Source organism: Panthera onca, chromosome C1 (genome assembly GCF_046562875.1).
Source record: "Panthera onca isolate mPanOnc1 chromosome C1, mPanOnc1 haplotype 2, whole genome shotgun sequence".
NCBI classification, from domain to species: Eukaryota; Metazoa; Chordata; class Mammalia; order Carnivora; family Felidae; genus Panthera; species Panthera onca.
The window spans coordinates 152,385,806-152,404,624 of NC_138346.1; the positions used below are offsets into that span (position 1 = coordinate 152,385,806).

At 36.4% G+C, this 18,819-nt stretch overlaps 1 long non-coding RNA gene across 1 annotated transcript; it reads left to right on the forward strand.

Annotated features, from left to right (window-relative positions):
- Positions 1-1,042: 1,042 nt before the first annotated feature.
- LOC132671733 (uncharacterized) lies at positions 1,043-14,760 on the forward strand. Its single transcript, XR_009607238.2, has 4 exons — positions 1,043-1,095; positions 9,172-9,289; positions 11,044-11,207; positions 14,647-14,760. It is a non-coding gene; the product is annotated as an uncharacterized LOC132671733 (long non-coding RNA).
- The last annotated feature ends 4,059 nt before the right edge of the window (positions 14,761-18,819 follow it).

Here is an 18,819-nt window from a genome sequence, read left to right on the forward strand (position 1 = left end):
TCCAAGAATCATGGCTATGCCTTTGCTTCCATCTTCCAGTTAAATAACCTCTTTGGGACAAGGAAAGGGATTCTGAGAAATGTAGTTGCAACTTATCCAAGTGGAAAAATGGCAAAACCATCCCGATTGTTACTATGCAAAACGGACAATTCCTTTGTTCATTTTTTCCACAGTTGCATTCCTATTTTCTACTACTGAAAGTGAGGAAACAATACAGCACAATAATTAATAGTAAAGTCTTTGGTACTAGACAAACTCATGTTTGAAATCCCAGCACTGGCATTTACTACCTATGGGAGATTAGAGAACTTAACCTTTCTTAGGTCCCAACTTCAAAGTAGGGTGGTAGTATAACTATCTCAAGGCTTGCTCTAAGGTATGTAAATCACCTAGAACCTGACAAATATCCCAAAGTGTTAGCTATTCGTATTCCTATTTAGTGAGTGCCGTATGCATAATAGTGACAGCTAAAGCAAATGCCAAAAAAAATTGGAAAGAGAATTATTGAGAGGAGGAAAGGGCTTGGCAAATAATTCATAAACTGAATGAGTCCCCAGCAACCAGTCTTACTGTAACTACAAAGTTCCTGGTGCCAAATTTAAAACGTTACTCCTCAGGAAATATCTAGGTAGCAACAAAGAGATAGCGAAAATGGCACACAAAGCACTGAAATGCAGCTAACCTTCCCCACATGTTTCACATGCCTTTGTCCTCCACTATCGTAAATATTCCTTCCAGTTGTAACCACTAAATGAAGGTAACAGGACTCTGAGACTGTAAGATCACCGTCCAGTAGAGTCTGAACTTTTCTAGGAAAAAGGTGGCACTGACATTCAAATCCACTCGTGACTCCTGAAAGAAAGCACAAGTTTTACTGAAATGAGCAGGAGGTCTCTGGCTAATTGTTACCTAGGAGCAATGCAAGTGTAACCCACGCATGTTTGTTCCGATGACATCAACTGAGGAGTAGAACAATGTCACAATAGCAGCGACACAATTGCATTTGTCAGGCTTAGCACTCACCCACAGCATTGTGGAAACCCCAGCTTATGCTCAAATTCCTTCTGACTCATCCAGGAATTCCCCAGGGAATGTGTCCTGTTTACTGCCAGGTGTAATCCTCCTATCTAATCTCTAACAGCCTTCTTCTCTCCCACTCCCAGCCCTATAACTCTGAATCATCAGATCATATAGCCCTGTGCTATAGCAGCCACAGTGAGTTTCCTTCTGTTCTTGATTTCAGAGTCAGGGCCCAACACCAAGGAAAGAAAGCTGCTGTTCTCTTCCCCTCCTGCTGATCTCATAAACCTTGGTTTTCTTCGTCACACCAGGATAAACTGGTGTAGATTAGCCGCCCACTGTGACCATCTCCTATTGCTGTTGCTACTGGTAATGGTTCTGATCTGTGCTACTAACATCATCTTTTTTTTTTAATTAAAAAAAATATTTTTAGTGTTTATTCATTCTTGAGAGACAGAGAGACAGAGCATGAGCAGGGAAGGAGCAGAGAGAGAGGGAGACACAGAATCCGAAGCAGGCTCTAGGCTCTGAGCTGTCCGCACAGAGCCCAATACGGGGCTCGAACTCACAAACCGTGAAATCATGACCTGAGCTGAAGTCAGATGCTTAAATGACTGAGCCACCCAGGTGCCCCTAAACATCACCTTTTTGAAGGAAGGGGGAAGTCCTACATCCAGGTTTGGGTTCCATTTTGCTCTGTTCCATATGGTACAAAGCATGTGTGCTGCTTTATGCTATGTCTTAAACGTGATTTTTAGTGACCAGACTAAGTAATAAACTGGAACATTTTTTTTCAACTGAGTTTCTCAGTGAGAACCCTGTGATTGAAAAAAATATTTTGATAAGTTTCCATTGGGCCGTCAGGGTGGAGACTGAGACCTCAAGGGCATATTCAAACAATGGAAGATGCAAAAGACCAGAAAGGGGTGAGAAAGAGGAAAATAGTGGAGCACAAAAGGAGGAAGAGAGAAAAAAAAAAAAGAGACTGAAGGAAGACTGTGCAGTATTATATGACCTCTCTCAGTAACCCCCAAATCTTCAATTCAGTCTGCTAATTCTAGTAAGATTTCCCAAAAGCCTTGACTAATTGGATTTATTGAGAAAGTGGTAATGTTCTGTATTAAGGTTGACACAAGATGAAATTGGTATCATTCCAGGAGCCAGAGAAGTGATTTTCCAAGAGTTTCTAGATATCTTAGAAAGTTTTAGACTTACTCTAAATGATGAAATTTGGATGTTTAAAGTAAAGATATCCAGATCTCTGGGAAAGAAGCATTATCACACATCACAAGAATTAAAAGATATTTTTGCTATCTCTTCCTCGCCCCAAGACTGAGAAAGCAGCCTGGATGGAGTAGGAAGTGGAGAAGGCTTTCTGCTTGCAACACACCCTGCAGCAGAGGAAATCCCCCTCCCTGATGCATCACCCACCAACCCTGGACAGAGTTCATGCTTCCGGACTCTCCCTTCCTTTAAGTCTTCACCATGAGATGAGATGTAAACTCTAAGTTAGAGGGTTTTATTGTATGTAGAACATGAGCATGAAAACTGTTACTCCTTGGTCAGATTTCCAAATCGTACATGATCCATTTGGTTGCAAATGTGCAAACGGAGAAAAAGGGAGCCTTCAAAAACTAAATAATCTGTAAAATGTGAAATAATTAAATAGTTTGGCATTTAACTCATATTTAATTATAATTTGTGAAGTGGAGAGGAGAGTTAATATTATCTTCATCTTACAGATGATAAAATTGAAGTCCAAGGTTATTAACTATGTGACATGTTCTTATTTGTTTTGAATTCTAATAAAAGAGGTGAGTGCTGAATGTATTGGCCTGAGGTCAGAAGACTTGGGTTCTAGTTCTGCCCTTCACTTATTAGCTGTTAGGTTCGAGACAAATTACCTATCTTTCTAAATTAAAAATAATCACTATTATCAGAAATAATAGTATTTACTTTTCTAATAATATTAGGCTATTGTGAGGATAAATTAAATGGGACAAAGTATACAAAAAAAAAAAAATTTTCAGTTGCAAAAGTCTCCAGAAGTGTAATATATTTTTTTTCTAACATGACTTTACAGAAGCAAGTCTTAGACCCCCAAGAATTAAGAATATTAATACACTTCCATGTACAATTGGCAAAATACACACATTCTTGATCTCATTTAGATCCTTGTTACATTTGAACAACAGTAGGGGTTACATCAGTTTCTTAGATGAATTTGAGGATTTATCTACAAAATGTAGTCAATTGAACTGGTTCCTCCAAAGGATATTGCCGTATGAAGTACTCTATTAAAGAATTTCTTTTTGATCCACTTCCTTTGAAGACATTACAAAAGTACCAGATCTTAGCAGCCGTTAGGCTTTATCAAGTCAATCCTTGGCTTTTCATGTCAGGTATGTAAACATTATTAAACATTAACTGGATCTTTGAGACTATCATGGCATCATATGACAACTTCATTGTCTCCATCTATTTTCATAATAAGTGAATTATAAAACTTGACCAGAACATGCCAGGCATTTATAATACCTCTGTTTTCCTACAGTTTTAGGAAGACAAAGAGAAAAACTATTAAATGCTTGGTCACTCTCAATAAGTGCTAGTATCAATTATATTCAGCAATGATTATTACCTGTCAAGAAGATCCTTTAAAAGATGAAGTCCTCAGGCTCCCAATATACATGCACATATGGATAAAAAAGTTTCCTGTACAAGAGCATACAGATTTTAAATATCTATGGTTCAGATACTTTAAACCATACACTTTTAACATACTGGATTCTTGATTAGACTTCAATGAGGTTTCATTCTTTTCTAAAAGACAACTGAATATTTTTTTCTTAAATATAAGAACCTTCATGTTACCACAAGCACCACTTACATAAATTGGCACTCAACCTCCCCTCAAATAAATTACAACTTTGAAATCCACTGCTTTTGTGAATATCACTATCTTTAGAATGGTCTACAAAGGTTGAACTCCTCTTTGATCAACCTGTTTCTTACTTCCCAATACTTAGTTAAATACCAGTTTTGTTAATTCCCTGTTCATTTACTTCTCATATGTATCCCTCTCCGTCTGTGGCTACTCATCACCTCAAACCTAGTGCTTCATGCCCCTACCTACATCACTGACATGTTTGTTTTCAACAGTACCAATAATGCCAATAAATGGCAGCCACTTGGGTATCCATGTAAAAGTATCAAGTCTTACTCAAGGTTGTATACTCTGTGCCCTGAACTAAGCTTGCATTAAGTACTCAATTATTTGGTGACTAAATAGCTTGCAAAAGTGCAAGCGAATCTACTCAGATAGTAGACACTTGAATATCAATAATGAACATGATCAATAACTGTATTTTATTGTAAATAAAATGGGTCATTATCACCTTTTTCCTGGATTATGACAAAACCCTCCTCCCTGGTTTCCTTGCTTCTGCAGTCTATTGACAACAAAACAGCGAGAGTGATCATACGTGATAAAAATATGTATTTCCTTACTCTGTTAGTTGATAGGGCTGAGTATGAGATCCCAATAACAATGAGCACGCCTGGGCACCAGATCTTGGTTTCTCTAATAAAAAGAACGAGGGATCTTTAGAAGTGGCTGATTGCAGAGTCAGGATAGGGAACATGCAAGAGTCTGGAGCATCTTATTGTACAAGAAGTTAGCGTAGTACCCAAATACACGAACATATCCGCTTACACAAGATGCAGGTGTTTCAAAGGGACACAGGAATCAACTGAAAGAGTTCTCAGTGGCAAAGCTGGAATGACTTGAGCAAAACAAAATAAACCATGTAGTATTGGATTATAACCCAAAAAAATACATGAATGAGAATAGCAAATCTCCTGTGCAGAACCTTTCTGAATAACTTGTGCAGATAATGTCCCCTTGAGGAGCACAACTCCCTACCACTTAAATATAGGTTGAAAATAGTGTCTTTCTTCCAAAGGAAAAAAAAAAGAGTAACTTTATTGTGATGAAGTCTGACAAACACTACTTTAAGGCAAGTGATCAAGGTCAACATCAACAGTGGAAGTCATGTTAACAGTATGTATCTTTGATATGATATTATAAAAGTGGCATTTAGCTTCTGTGGTATTTCTCCAAAATCCCATAAGCTCTATCTAACCGTGAGATGAACAACAGATAAAATAAAATCTAAATTCAAAGAAATGCTATGCAATAACTGCCCAGTACTCTTCAAACCCTCAAGGTCACCCAAAATAAGGAAAGTCTGAGAAACATTCACAATTTAGAGAAGTCTAAGGAGGTATAATAATTAAACATAATCCAGGATGCAGTGTCCTAGATAGAATCCTAGAACAGAAAAAGAGCATTAGGAAAAACAAAGGAAATGTGAAAAAAGGATAAAAAAACAAATGAAGTCTATCCTTTATTCACATTTCCTTACTTTTTACTTAATGTCCTGTAATATATCCCTGCCTTCACTCAAATGATCTTAGAAGGTCTAGAAAATCACGAGTGACATACCAAAAATTATGCTCTGTTTTGAAGTTTACTTGTCTTCAGAAATAAGCTATGTCTTCCTTAACCATTGGTTTCAGACTCACTCTTAGTTTCAGTTACAGTGCAAAATGTGACATAAACAATAAAATGAGATAAATGCCCTTTTCTTCCTGATGTAGTCTCTTTTCTAAACATGGTTGTGTCAGCAATAGAGAGGAAAACAAATGCTAGCTAGTTCCATTGTATTTTCATAGCATGCTCAAAATTCTGACTCAGCTTCTTAGAGTGCCTTCTCTAGTCCAAAAAATGTATGGATTCTGTAGATCACAGAATAGCAATAAGCAAAGTAGTGAAGAAATACTTTGTGTACACTGTTTCAAGGTAGATTCTGAAAATTCCATGGAAGTGCTTTCTTTGGAAGAGTAAGATGGCGGAACAAAGAGAAACAGAAGTTCTCTGTCACTCTGCTTCCTAATCTATCATTCTTATTCCTACTATCAATAAACAGTCACTGAGCACTTCCTACATTCTAGGCACTGAACAAAACCAGGCATAGTCGGCAGGTGCAGAGGACAAAAAGAACCATCTCTCAATCCAGAATCTTTTCACACAATTGAGAGTATAAGAACATCTAAATTTTAAAAATTAAGATAAGTGCTATAGTCATTCAAAATAGTAGGGTTCAACAGAAGAACGTTAGAATTCCTCTCAGACCTTTTCATTCTCTGTAAAATAGAGGAAATAACTACTTCATGAGGTTAAACATAATGTGTACAAATTGCCCCATAAAGGGCCTGGCTTATAGGTGGTTGCTGTAAAATAATAACAGCTATGACTTATGAGAGTTTTCTATGTTCTAGGTATCATCTAAGCGCTTTACATACATTTACTTATTTAATTTAAAAAAAACTATATGAGGGGTGCCTGGGTGGCTCAGTCGGTTGAGTGACCAACTTCGGCTCAGGTCATGATCTCACGGTTTGTGAGTTCGAACCCTGCGTCGGGCTCTGTGCTGACAGCTCGGAGCCTGGAGCCTGCTTCAGATTCTGTGTCTCCCTCTCTCACTGTCCCTCCCCCACTCATGCTCTGTCTCTCTCTGTCTCAGAAATAAACATTAAAATAATTTTAAAAAACCCAACCATATGAGGTGTTTACCTCATATAGTTATTTAATTTTTTTTTTATTTTTAGAGAGAGAGAGAGAGCACAAGCAGGGGACAGGGGCATAGGAAGGGAGGGAGGGAGGGAGGGAGAGAGAGAGAGAGAGAGAGAGAGAGAGAGAGAATCTTAAGCAGGCTCTGTGCTGAGCATGATGTGGGACTTGATCCCATGACCCTGGGATCATGAGCTGAGTTGAAATCAAGAGTCAGATGCTCAACCAAATGAACCACCCAGAAGCCTTGAGGTAAACACGTTCAATATGAGGAAACTATGGCACAAAAACATTAAGTATCTTGCCCAAATTTAGCGTGGAAGTGATACGTGAGCATGAAAACCTAAGGATTCTGGCTTCCGAGCCCATACTTAAATGCATTGCTGTATTATATGATACACGCTGGCCACAGCTTGATTAGAGGGGAGGAAGTATCTTCCTTAAGATCTTCTCTATATTGCCTATCATGCACACTATCACTGGATTATGCATTGCACAAAATGAATCTTTGATTATAATTTTCTTTGACATGGCCAAGTACAGTGGAATGCACATGGGCGTTTAGAACCAGAGAGGTTCAGGATTAACTCCTGGTTTTTCTGCCTACTTGTTGAATGACCTGGACACAGAACATAAACTTTCTGAGGCTCATTTGAAAAGCAAAGATAATATCTATTTCTCAGAGCCAATGTAAACATAAATAGCACATGTCAAAGCACTATGAAAACTGTAAAGCAGAATATAAATGCTGGTTATTATTATTTGTCTGTCATCTTCAAGGCTCTCTACATCTGGCTTCAGCTTCAGCTTATACCTCAGTAGTCTCCTTGACAACCAGGACTTGTGACCAAATATGTCCTGTTTTACTACTTAGGTGGTTTTATGTATGCCCTTAATTTGTTCGAGAGCAGAGAAGAGACTCAGCCACTAGGATCACAAGGGTCCATATGCAGCCCACACACACTTCTCAGGCATCCGTGATCTGGTAATATAAACTCATCCAGCCACTGTAAAGCTTCTGACAGGAGGCTTATACATCACCCAGGGGTTTCCTAGGACTCAGAAACATTCAACGTGCACTATTTATGGGCAAATATCAGGTCAAATATCAAGGATAAATAGAGAAACAAGGCCAATCAATTGGCCAACCAACAAATAAATAAAGCCAAAACCTTTAGGGATAGTGAAAAGAATACTCCACATTAAAAAAAACAATCAAGAAGATAGGCCTGTATAATTAAGAATTGCTGATACATAATTGAAACTTAAACTATGTTCTCAATAAAATAATAAAAACAAAGATTCTCTGAAATTTAAAAAAAAGCAATTACAAGATAACACACTGAAATGAAATGGAAATTAGCTGCCCTACAGAACTGATATAAGGAAACTAACAATTCTGTGGTGATATTAAATACAGCACACCACAAGTAACAGAAGCATCCCTTACACTGTTGAAGTGCAAAATCAGTCTGATCTTTCTGTAGGGCAATTCTGCCATGTAGATCAACACACTTGAAATTGTGCATATCCTTTCACCCACTGATTGCATTTCTGATCTTTTATTCTAATAAAATACTCTTTGGAGATGTATGATGTTATTGCTTAATAAGAATGTTTATTTAAAATGCTAGGCTTTTCTTTTTTTCCCTCTTTCGCAGAAATGGATATAGACTTAATACTTTGCAATCTGTTTTTTTTTCTCCTGCAGCCTATTTGAAATTTGCTTTTCTGTTTAAAAGTTAGGCAAACGTTATGAATAAATGTAGTTTTTGTGCTTTTATACATTCTAAATGGTCATAAAGAAAAGTGTGGAAAGATATACATCAAATATTGGTCATAAAACACTTGGAGAGTATATGAGGGAAAATTTGGTGGGAGAAAAGAGAGAAGAAGGGGAAAGGAAAATCTGTTGGCTATTTCTTAGTGGATCTCTATGTTGCCAGGCATTTTTCAAAAAGGATATATTGCTCTTATAGTTTAAAAGCAAAAAAAAAAAAAAAATCAATGAAACATTAAGGAGTGCACTTGTCATGAGCACTGGGTATTGTATGTAAGTGTTGAATCACTAAATTATACACCTGAAACATATTACACTGTATGTTAACTAATTTAAGTAAGAACTTTAAAAAATTAAAAAGGAAAAAGAAAACATCTATGAGATGTTTTTAAAACTTTTATTTAAAAGAACAAAAATTGGGAAACCGTAATAGATAAGGTAAGACTAGCTGCTTAACATATTAACTCCTAAATCTTAGTGAATTACAACAAAGGTTACTACTTGCTCGGGTTCAGTGAGGATGTTTGGTGGGCACCCTTCCATGTGGTAAAAACAGATCCTGTTATTTCCTTCATATGTCATGTCATACCTCACTTCTTGGGAGTCCTTTGCTCTCTGTAGACAGAGGATGGGGGAAGACAAAGGGGAGAGGAGGGAAGGGGAAGGAGTCCATTAAAGATGGGTTCTATGAGTGGTGCATATCATTTCTGCCCACTTCTCCTTTAACAGAGAACAGTCACGTGGTCCTAACAAGATTCAGATGAATGCTGGGAAATGCAGAGGATGCAGGGGAATACAGAGGAAGGCTGGGAAACAGTCATGTGGTCTTAACAAGATGCAGAGACCCAGGCTAAGTAAGTAGCCACTTCTCAGCAACATCTCAACATCATGGGAAGGGACTGCAGCCTTTGTAGACAGCTTCTCTGCCACTCAGTTTAAATGTCTAAAAACATGTTATTTGGCTAAAAATACATTAAAAATATATTAATATTGGGTCATAGAAAAACGTGTAGTGACATGAGAAGATATTTGTTACACCAACAAATTTGTACAGGGTTGTAAAATACTATAATCATATTTTAGTAAAAAAAAAATAGAGGAGAATACATATTTGAAAAAGAGAGATAGATTATATATATGTAAATATGTAAATTCCTTCCTGATTTCTCCCTATGGAAATCTTTCTAAAAGTTGAATTAATGGGTGAAAAATATTTTTAAGGTATTGTGCTATTTTGTCGCTTTCTTATTATCAACATAACTGCACTGGAAACATTTGAAAAATACATCATACCATGATAAAGAAGAAAAATTACCCACACGCCCACCCAGAGGATATACACCAAAATGTTAACGGTTATTAACTCTGAATGTAGATATTATGAGTGATTTTTATTTTCTTCCATGGGCTTTTTAGTATATTCTAAAATTTTTGCAATGTGCTTGTATCACTTTTATTGTCAGGAAAATTGAATACTACAAAAAAAATATTCCATCTGCTCCTTCAGTAATTTTTCAGAAGTTATCTTCTCCAGGAAATGTTACCTGAACAAGCCAGTTGAAATTAAGAGCTCTTTTCTCATGTTGCGGCCAAACGAAAAGTGTTAAGATAATGATACCAAGTGACCTCCAGTTGGCATAGTGATCTACCGCACAGGGACCCAGGGTGTGGACAAGAGCCTGGCTGGGCTCCCTAGGGGACTATCGCATTTTGAGAAAATTACTTAAACTCTGCATGCTTCAGTTTCCTCATCTGTAAAATGAGGATCATTAGAGCATCCAGCTCACCAAGTTACAGGTAGAATTAAGTGGGTTAATATATACAACACCTTTAGAAAAATAGAGGCCGGTAGTGACACCGCAGTACACATCAGCTATCATTATTATTATTACTATTATATTAAATACTTATATAAATTTTTATCAAATCTTACTTTGTAATTCTAATACTTTTTTTTTTTTACTTTTACTTTATTATACATTCTTTCAAGTCAAAACCATGGCTTCATGTCTTTTTACAGCTTTTATGGCACTTGTACAAAATTTTGCACACTTTTAAATAAAATATTTATTGAATTTCTCAGTAAATGCATAGAATAGACCAGAAAAGCCTCAAGGTCAGGTGTATTACAGTAAGAACTTAAACGTAGATGTTTATTTCAGAAATCTGCTTCAGGAAGTACCATAGATAGTGGACTTTATCAGTAAAAGTCAAAGGGAAGAGATTACGGGGAAGAAGGTGAAGGGGCAGTCACACTGATTTAAATAGTCCTGAAGGGGGTGTACCTGGGTGCTTCAGTCAGCTGAGCCTCCAACATGGGTTCAGGTCACAATCTTGCGGTTGGTGAGTTAGAGCCCCATATCGGCTGGCTGCTGTCAGCCTGTCAGCCCAGAGCCCACTTCTGATCCTCTGTTCTCCTCCCTCTGCCCATCCCCTGCTTGCACTCTCCTCAAAATGAATAAATATTTTTTTAAAAATAGTTCTGAAGGAGGACAATGGCACTCAGAATAACCAAAAAAGAAAATGACAGCAGACTCCTCTGATCATGTGTCTCTGAGGGAAGTGGTAGTATCATTTGGATAACAAGTAGCAGTATCATTTTTTTCAGGGACAATAAGAGCACCTGAGAATTCTGTGAGATTCAGAGAAGGTAAGCAAATTGCCCAGGCTAACGCAACCAGTAAGTTGCCAAATAGGATTCAGCCCAAGTGTGTCTGACCACATGGACTGTGCCTTACGTGATCAATATTTGATGACAGTGTTTCCCCCAAGGTAGGTAACGAGCAGACAACTCTGCTAGTACTGAATCTATTTTTTGTTTATTTATTATTCGGTTTTACAATTTGATGCTTATTTTACTTAATTATGCTTTGCAAAATGGATTAAGTCCTTTAAATCTGTTATAAATAAGTCTCTTCCTCTTACATCAACAATGCTGCTTTGTTATTTCCCAGGGATTTCCCTGGGTCCGGTCCCCAAATCCCAAGTTTCCAAGACCGTGCTGCTTTTCTCACCAAGCTACTCCACAACTCATCACCGATGGCCGTGGAAGGGCAGTATAGGGCTCAGAGTGCTAGAGAAGTCACAACCCACAAACAGAGGAGGCACATTGCCAAACCTTCTTATTGGTTTAGCGTTAATAAATAGTACCCTGAACCAATCTGCACTGGGATCCTTCAGCTTGTCGCTGAATAATTCATGGTTAATTTTGGACTCCACCAAAAGATTTACAGTGCATAATCTTTTAAGTACAGAGATTGTAAGTATGTCAGAGGGTGTATTTAAAGCTTCACTGTTGTGTACAGTACATTCAACTTTGCCAATGAAAAGATCCACAGAAAAATTGATGTATTCTTATCCAACTTGTGATTAGAGAATGCGTGTAAATAAAAAATGACATCTGATACCACCAAATGTCTCCCTTACTATGCTTGGTATTCGGAACTCAGAAATGCCCAAATAAATTGTGTGAAATCACTTTCAGAAGGAAAAAGAAAACTAAAAACAGCTTTCTTTGCCTTCCAGTTTTAGACTCTTGAGTCTAAACTTTGAACTAGTACACTGTTTATTCTAGACATCAGTGTAACAACATTACTGTCCTAAAAAAGATGTATATTTCTATGAATTGACAGGATTGTGTGACATAGGAGAAAAGCACCCTTATCAGGATTTAGACAACCCTCAAACCACTGTCACTGAACAAAAGTAGAATGAGCAGTTCCCGAAGCCCCCATCTGAGAATCAGAGGCAGAGCCAACGGCAGTTACGTCCTTCTCATTTGGTCTTTTGAGGAGATTCTAACCTGTATGCACTGCTGTTAGTATGCAAATGATACCTTTGACAGAGGTGTCACTGTACATGGTAAAGTTTTCATTATAAAAATCTGAATTTTTATACAAAGAAGAGAGAACAAGAGCTATAATGTCTTGTTGAAAATTGCAAAAAATATAATACAACTCAAATAGATAAAACGAATATGCAAGGGATATCTTCTCCGTCTAATGGTTCTTGATGAGATAAACATTGAAAGATTCCCCATCCTGTGGCAGTAAGCAGACCTTTATCCATTTTCTTGGATCTCAAGGCAATATTATTTATTCATGACTTCTTGACTTTAGGAAGAGAAATACCAATTTGGAGAACACAACTCCTTAAGGAAAAGGGGAATCTAAATCATCTCAACATTAGGAGCATGTTGCACAAAATAACAGGCTGCTTTGTCCAAACACAGCAGGATTCTACTTCCCCTGGCAAGCACGTTTGTAACATACATTTCTAAGCCATATAGGTTCTACTGTCTTTTTTTTTTCAAGTAAAGATTGGTCAAACAAACCAACAAAAATACATTTTCTTCCTGAAGAATATGAACAAATGTCAAAAAAGCAAGCACTTAAGTTACAATTGCCCCCAGGCAAACGTAACTTCATGCTGGGCTTATGCTACTATCATAAACACCACACCACAGGAAATCACTAACACTAACCATGACCAAGCCAGTCGTGTCTTTCCAGAATTTAAGGCATAATTGCCTTAATGAACTCACACGGTATCTGAAAAGTTTCCAGTGTGGAACCATTCACTACAGTAAATTCTGTTCCATAGAATGGTGTTCTGTGTTTGGTCACAGATTATTATGAATTATTTCTAATTTGAAAGGGTGGTGAGTATCAGGTAAATGATGAATTTAAATGGGAAGCTATCAAGGGAAACGATCAAATTTTTTTCATATTTTTCTTGGGTGGGCAAATGTCAGAGTCTAACAGCATCAGATCAATAATGCAATCTCAAATGTTAAGAATTTTGCTTGATGTACTCAAATTTGGGCATGAAAATGGACAGTAGAGATGAGGAAAGATCAAGTAAGCAATCCAGTCCACATACACACCCTAGCAGGGGAAAACTGCTTCCTAAAATAAACTTTCTAATATTTTAGTACTGTTGACTTTTGTATGTCCCTGGTGATTAAGCTTCTATCACTCACTTTTCCTGCTAGACTATTCTTGTAACCCAATATTTTCCTATGTCAGGAAGTGCCTTAAATTTCTCTTTCTCAGTTTCAACCTACAATCCCAGTACTCCATGGGATATTAGGAGAATAATTAAGCAGTTGTAAATCATTCTAAATATTTTAAATGAATGCTACCCACAGTTCCTAGAACCAAAAATTAGTCCTTTACAATTTAAAAAATTTTTCGTAGTATATTTTCTCTCATTATACATTATGCAATAGCAATTTAGGAAAGAGATCAAATCCTTTAAAACAGGAACAATAGCTATAGTGTAATTTCAATTGATATGTTATATATTTTTAATTTAGGGTGTCATATTAATCCTTTCTTTTCCTTGATTGTTTTTGTTATTCTGCCTTGCACTACTTTAGTTTTAGTCATTAATCTGGAACAAAGAACATTCCATAATTAAATACTACATTTCAAATAGTTTTAGAAAACAACTTTCATATAGCTTATTAATTTTATATTCAGAGGCAAAGCAGCACCATCATTATGATTTCTGGGCTCTACTCTTCAAGTTTAATTCTTTAGTCACAATATTTGACCTCAAAATATAAGTTAAAAGACACTTTGAATGGAGAAAATGTCAACTTGAGATCGACAATTTATAGCATATTTAGAAGTTCATGTCTCTGTCAACCAGTCTCCCTCACTGATATTTTCTCTTCACATCTTATGTAGAATTCTCTTGAATTTGTCTCTTGGAGGAGAAACATTTTTCTCGACATAAATTAGGAAACCTCTCAGTACTGTATGTCATTACTCATGTCCCAAATTTGTTGTGTTTTCAATGATCTTCAGTCCTTAGTTACTTTGCAAGAAAGTTATTTCACTTCACCTTTGACTTTGACACAAACAATACTAAAAATATATGGCAAAATATAACCTGGGATAAAAAGAAATTTCTGCATGAATAAAACAATGGAGTTATATACAAATATATTACATGAAAGATGACAATGTTACAGAGCAAAGACTAATACTAGAATATGATATTGAGTTTTGGAGATGATATCTCGTATATTTTACAAGACAACAATTTCATCAGTATAATTAAATAAAAAACTTGAAAACTCAGCTGATAGGTTTATAATTAATTCATTTTAGTAATAATTTATCATGGTTTTGTGAATTTGTCATAAGCATTATGAAAGACAATTGAAAATCTAATACTCCGCTTCTTTTTTTAAATCTCAAAGGTTATCATTTTAATACAATGCAAAAATCTCGAGTTCCTGCCAAAATGATCATGGATGAGTTCACCATTATATAAATGGCCAGAATTGACTTAGGCAATAGACGGCTCAGGTTTTATTTGGGTGAGCAGTAAATTATGATCTTTTGTATAGTAATTGAATTTAATGTGTGGTTACTTTTCTTTCTTTCACTTTTCTGCAAAAAAAAAGTAACGAGTGAAGAATAATATTAAACACAAATTTGGCAATTATTCTCTTTCAAATCAATTCAAGGTTATAATAAACAGGCTAAAGTATGCAACTACTATCTATCCATATAGAATATTTTTTTGATAAATATAATACATAATGTGGAAACACTTTAAAAAATTAATAATTTCTTATGTTCATTTCTACTCCTAATTTCTAAATTAAATTAATTATATATTTGGTGTTGAATTAATAAACACTGAATTGCCAAGATGAAGATTATTGATTTTAAAATTACATTTTGTTATTCATCAACGGAAGTACATTAACAGGAGAATTGTTTAATACAATTATTTTTCATTAAAAAGAATCATATCATGAAAATGCTGAGAAGCAAATTAAATCACTTCTTAGATTTTCCATAATATAGTAATTAATGAGGTCCGTCTAGTTTGAGAAAGAATTTCTATACAACTTCTACTGATTTGAATAAATTATAGAAACTAAAGTTAGTGCATAGAGCTGATAAATTTTAATGTTCATAAAATGAAAATCATATAAAAACATAAAATGAATACACGTCAAAGATTTTATTATATTAGTTAACAAAGAAGCCAATAAGATGTCATAACTGGTTCAAAAAAAGAATTTGAAGAAGACACACATATTTATATGTATTATATATGCATGGATTATAGATACATATGTATTTATATAATATATAAAAACAGAAATGCTGAATTTGCAAAGAAATGAAGAGGTCAGTGAACTTTTTCTGTAAAGGGCTAAATAACAAATATTTTAGGCTTTGCAGGCTACATCTCGTCTTGATCACACGCTCCTATTCTTCTTTAATGTGTGTGTATGTAGGTGAGGGGGTTTAACAGCTCATTAAGAATTTAAAAACCATTCTTAACTCACAGGTCATTTTAAAAACAGCTGCAGGCTGGAATTGGCCTGCCAGCCATAGTTTGATGAACGCTGCTATAGAGCAATAAAATGTAATTTTTTGGACGTATCTTTTCCATAGGGCCAAAATCAACTGTATCTATATCACACAATATTTATTTGTATTGCTATGGACAAGACTATGTCTTTTTTTCTATAATTTAACATCTGCCCCTGCAGAGTATAAGATGGCCTAGTCAAGAGAAAGGCAGTCAGTGGTGCACATCGCTGTAGAACCAGAAAAACCTTAGAGACTCAGCTCCACGATGCCCAGCACTCCACTGAAACGATGTCCTGAAATCACTTCCTCCATTTTCAAGTTTTTTACATTATTTTTGTAAAGAAATTTACTGACATAGTATGTAAATATATGAACTTTACCTAAAGCAGGGTGCAAATCTATCTAATTCCATTTATGTGTTATCTGACTTTGAAGAAATAAATGGATTCCTATACATCTTGGAATATTTATCTGTAAAGTATGATACTGACACTTTATTGGTAGTCTTAATATTAAATAAGGTAATAAGTACATAAAATGGTCTCTTTTCTTTTCTTCCTCCCTGCCTCCAAACTTTAGGGCTCCTTTCTGAAGTGTCAACATCTCAACAGAAAGCATTTTTTGCAAAAATGGTCCCCAACTTAGCAAGTTGGAACTTACGATTTTTTTTACTTTATGATGGTAGGAAAGCACTATGCATCCAATAGAAAACCATACTTCAAATTTTGAATTTTGATCTTTTCTTGAGCTAGTGATAGGCAGTATGATACTCCCTCGTGTTGCCAGGCAGGGGTAGCAGCCCCAGTTCCCAGTCGGCCATGGGATCACGAGGATAAACAACCGAAACACCATTCTGTACCCACACAACCATTCTGTTTTTCACTTTCAGTATAGTATTCAATACATTACATGAGGCATTCAACACTTCATTATTTGTGTGAGATGATTTTGCCCAACTGCAGGCTAATGTAAGTGCTCTGAGCACATTTAAAGTAGGCTAAGCTAAGTTATGGTGTTTAATAGGTTAGGTGTATTAAATGCATTTTTGACTTACAACGTTTCAACTTGCCATGGGTTTCTTGGGGACATGAACCCCATCACAGGTTGAGAAAAGATCTGTATCGTGATTAAAAGCTGGAATATTTTAGGTTGCCTCTATCATTATTTCTCTCATCATGTGAGAGAAGGATGTGTAAATTTGAAGATTATGAATTTGGGCTAGTTATTAACCTCTTTGTGTCTCTGTGAGATAACAGAAAATATACGTTGGTGCCTGCCCCCAGTTCCTGGAACAGAGCTCATCTAACCCTTATAAACTCCTAAGTGATAAGAGAAGTAGGGGCATCTTCTGTTCTAGTGAAGTGACTCTAGGTGGGCTTCTGGATGATTCCTGGATGAGAGCCAGTTGCCAAAAAGACCAAACCATAATTAGAAGCTTGGAGTTTTCAGATCCACCCCTGCCCCAATACTCCAGAGAAGGGACAGGGGCTGGAAATGGAACTAATGATTAATCATGCCTATTTGAGGGGCCTCCATGAAATCTCAACAGTAGGGGATTCAGAGAGCTTTTGAGTTAGTGACCTCATGGAAGTGTTGGGGGGAGCAGCATGCCTGGAGGGGGCCATGTAGCTCCCACCCCTTCCCACATACTTGCCCTATGCATCTCTTCCACCTGGATGTTCATCTCAATCCTTCATCACATCCTTTAATAAACTATTAAACGTAAGTAAGTGTCTCCCTAAGTTCTGTGAGCCACTCTAGCAAATTAATTGAACCTAAGGAGAGGGTTGTGGGAACCTCCAATCTGTAGCCAAATAGGACGGAAGCATGGGTTCTTTGGGTTTAGAACTGGCATCTGAAGTGGGATTCGAAGGAGTTTTGTGCAAGTGAGCTCTCAGCCCGTGGGATCTGACACTATGTGTAGGTATTAGAATTGGCTTAAATTACAGGATACACAGCTGGTGTCACAGATACTTGCTTGTTGGTTTGGGGAAATACCTCCACACGTAGAATGACGAGAAGTGTCAGAAGTGTTCCATGTGAGTAGTGAGGGAGCCTCACAGGAGAGAAACATGGAAGGGAAGAACTGGGAGTTTTCCTACGCGGGAGGAAAAAAACTCTGAGTTCTTTTCTTTTACAGTCTATTTCTACACCTGTTAAATGGTAATAACTTATTATCAATCTCATAATTAATAAACAGACTGACAAGTGATAAATACTTGATAAATGCCAAAAAACTATTTCTTATCAAGATAAATATGGCTTGTCTTTTTCTAGCATTACGTTATGTCTCTACTCTGTGAACTTGGTTTCAGATTGTTTGGGCCAGGGTGGTGTAGGCGGGCAGGATGAGGTGAGGTAGGGGAGAGGCTGGGAGGGATAGTGGGAAATGCAGTGGATGAGAGAAGAGAAAACAATCCCACCACCTTCATACAATGCCCAGAATCACATAGTAAGCATTCAGTAATGACAATTCCTTGGTATTATTGCCTTTAATTCCCCCTGAGAAGCTTAAGTACCTTATTTTACAAATATTTATTCATGCCATCTATCTTTATTAAAATAAAATGATCTTTAATGCCAATTTTAACCAAGGCAAATTATTTTCATTAATTGTAGTCAGTAAATGGTCTAGTCAAAGGGGAAGTTTTCTGGATTACACTACACTGGTGCCTGGGTTCCAGCTTTGATTCTAGGTGCCTTCGTTAATTACTAAATTTCATGGCTAAGACCATTCAAAACATTAGCTTTTACCGGGAATTGCAAAAGTTGCAGAGAAAATTATTTTGGCCTACCTCATAAGAAGATACCTGGCAGGTCAGCAGGTACTTGAGGAGTAGTAGTATATTCTGAGAAAAAAATCTAGAACACTCAGTTGGAGAAATTATGTGCTTTGTAGAAAACTCTATAAATTTTTTTCTCTGCCTACTGGAATGGTTTTTAAATCATTTTGGATATATAGTCATCAATTTATCTTTTAAAAATAAAACACTTCCTATTGATCCCCTTAATTATTTTTCTCAAGCATCATACCAATA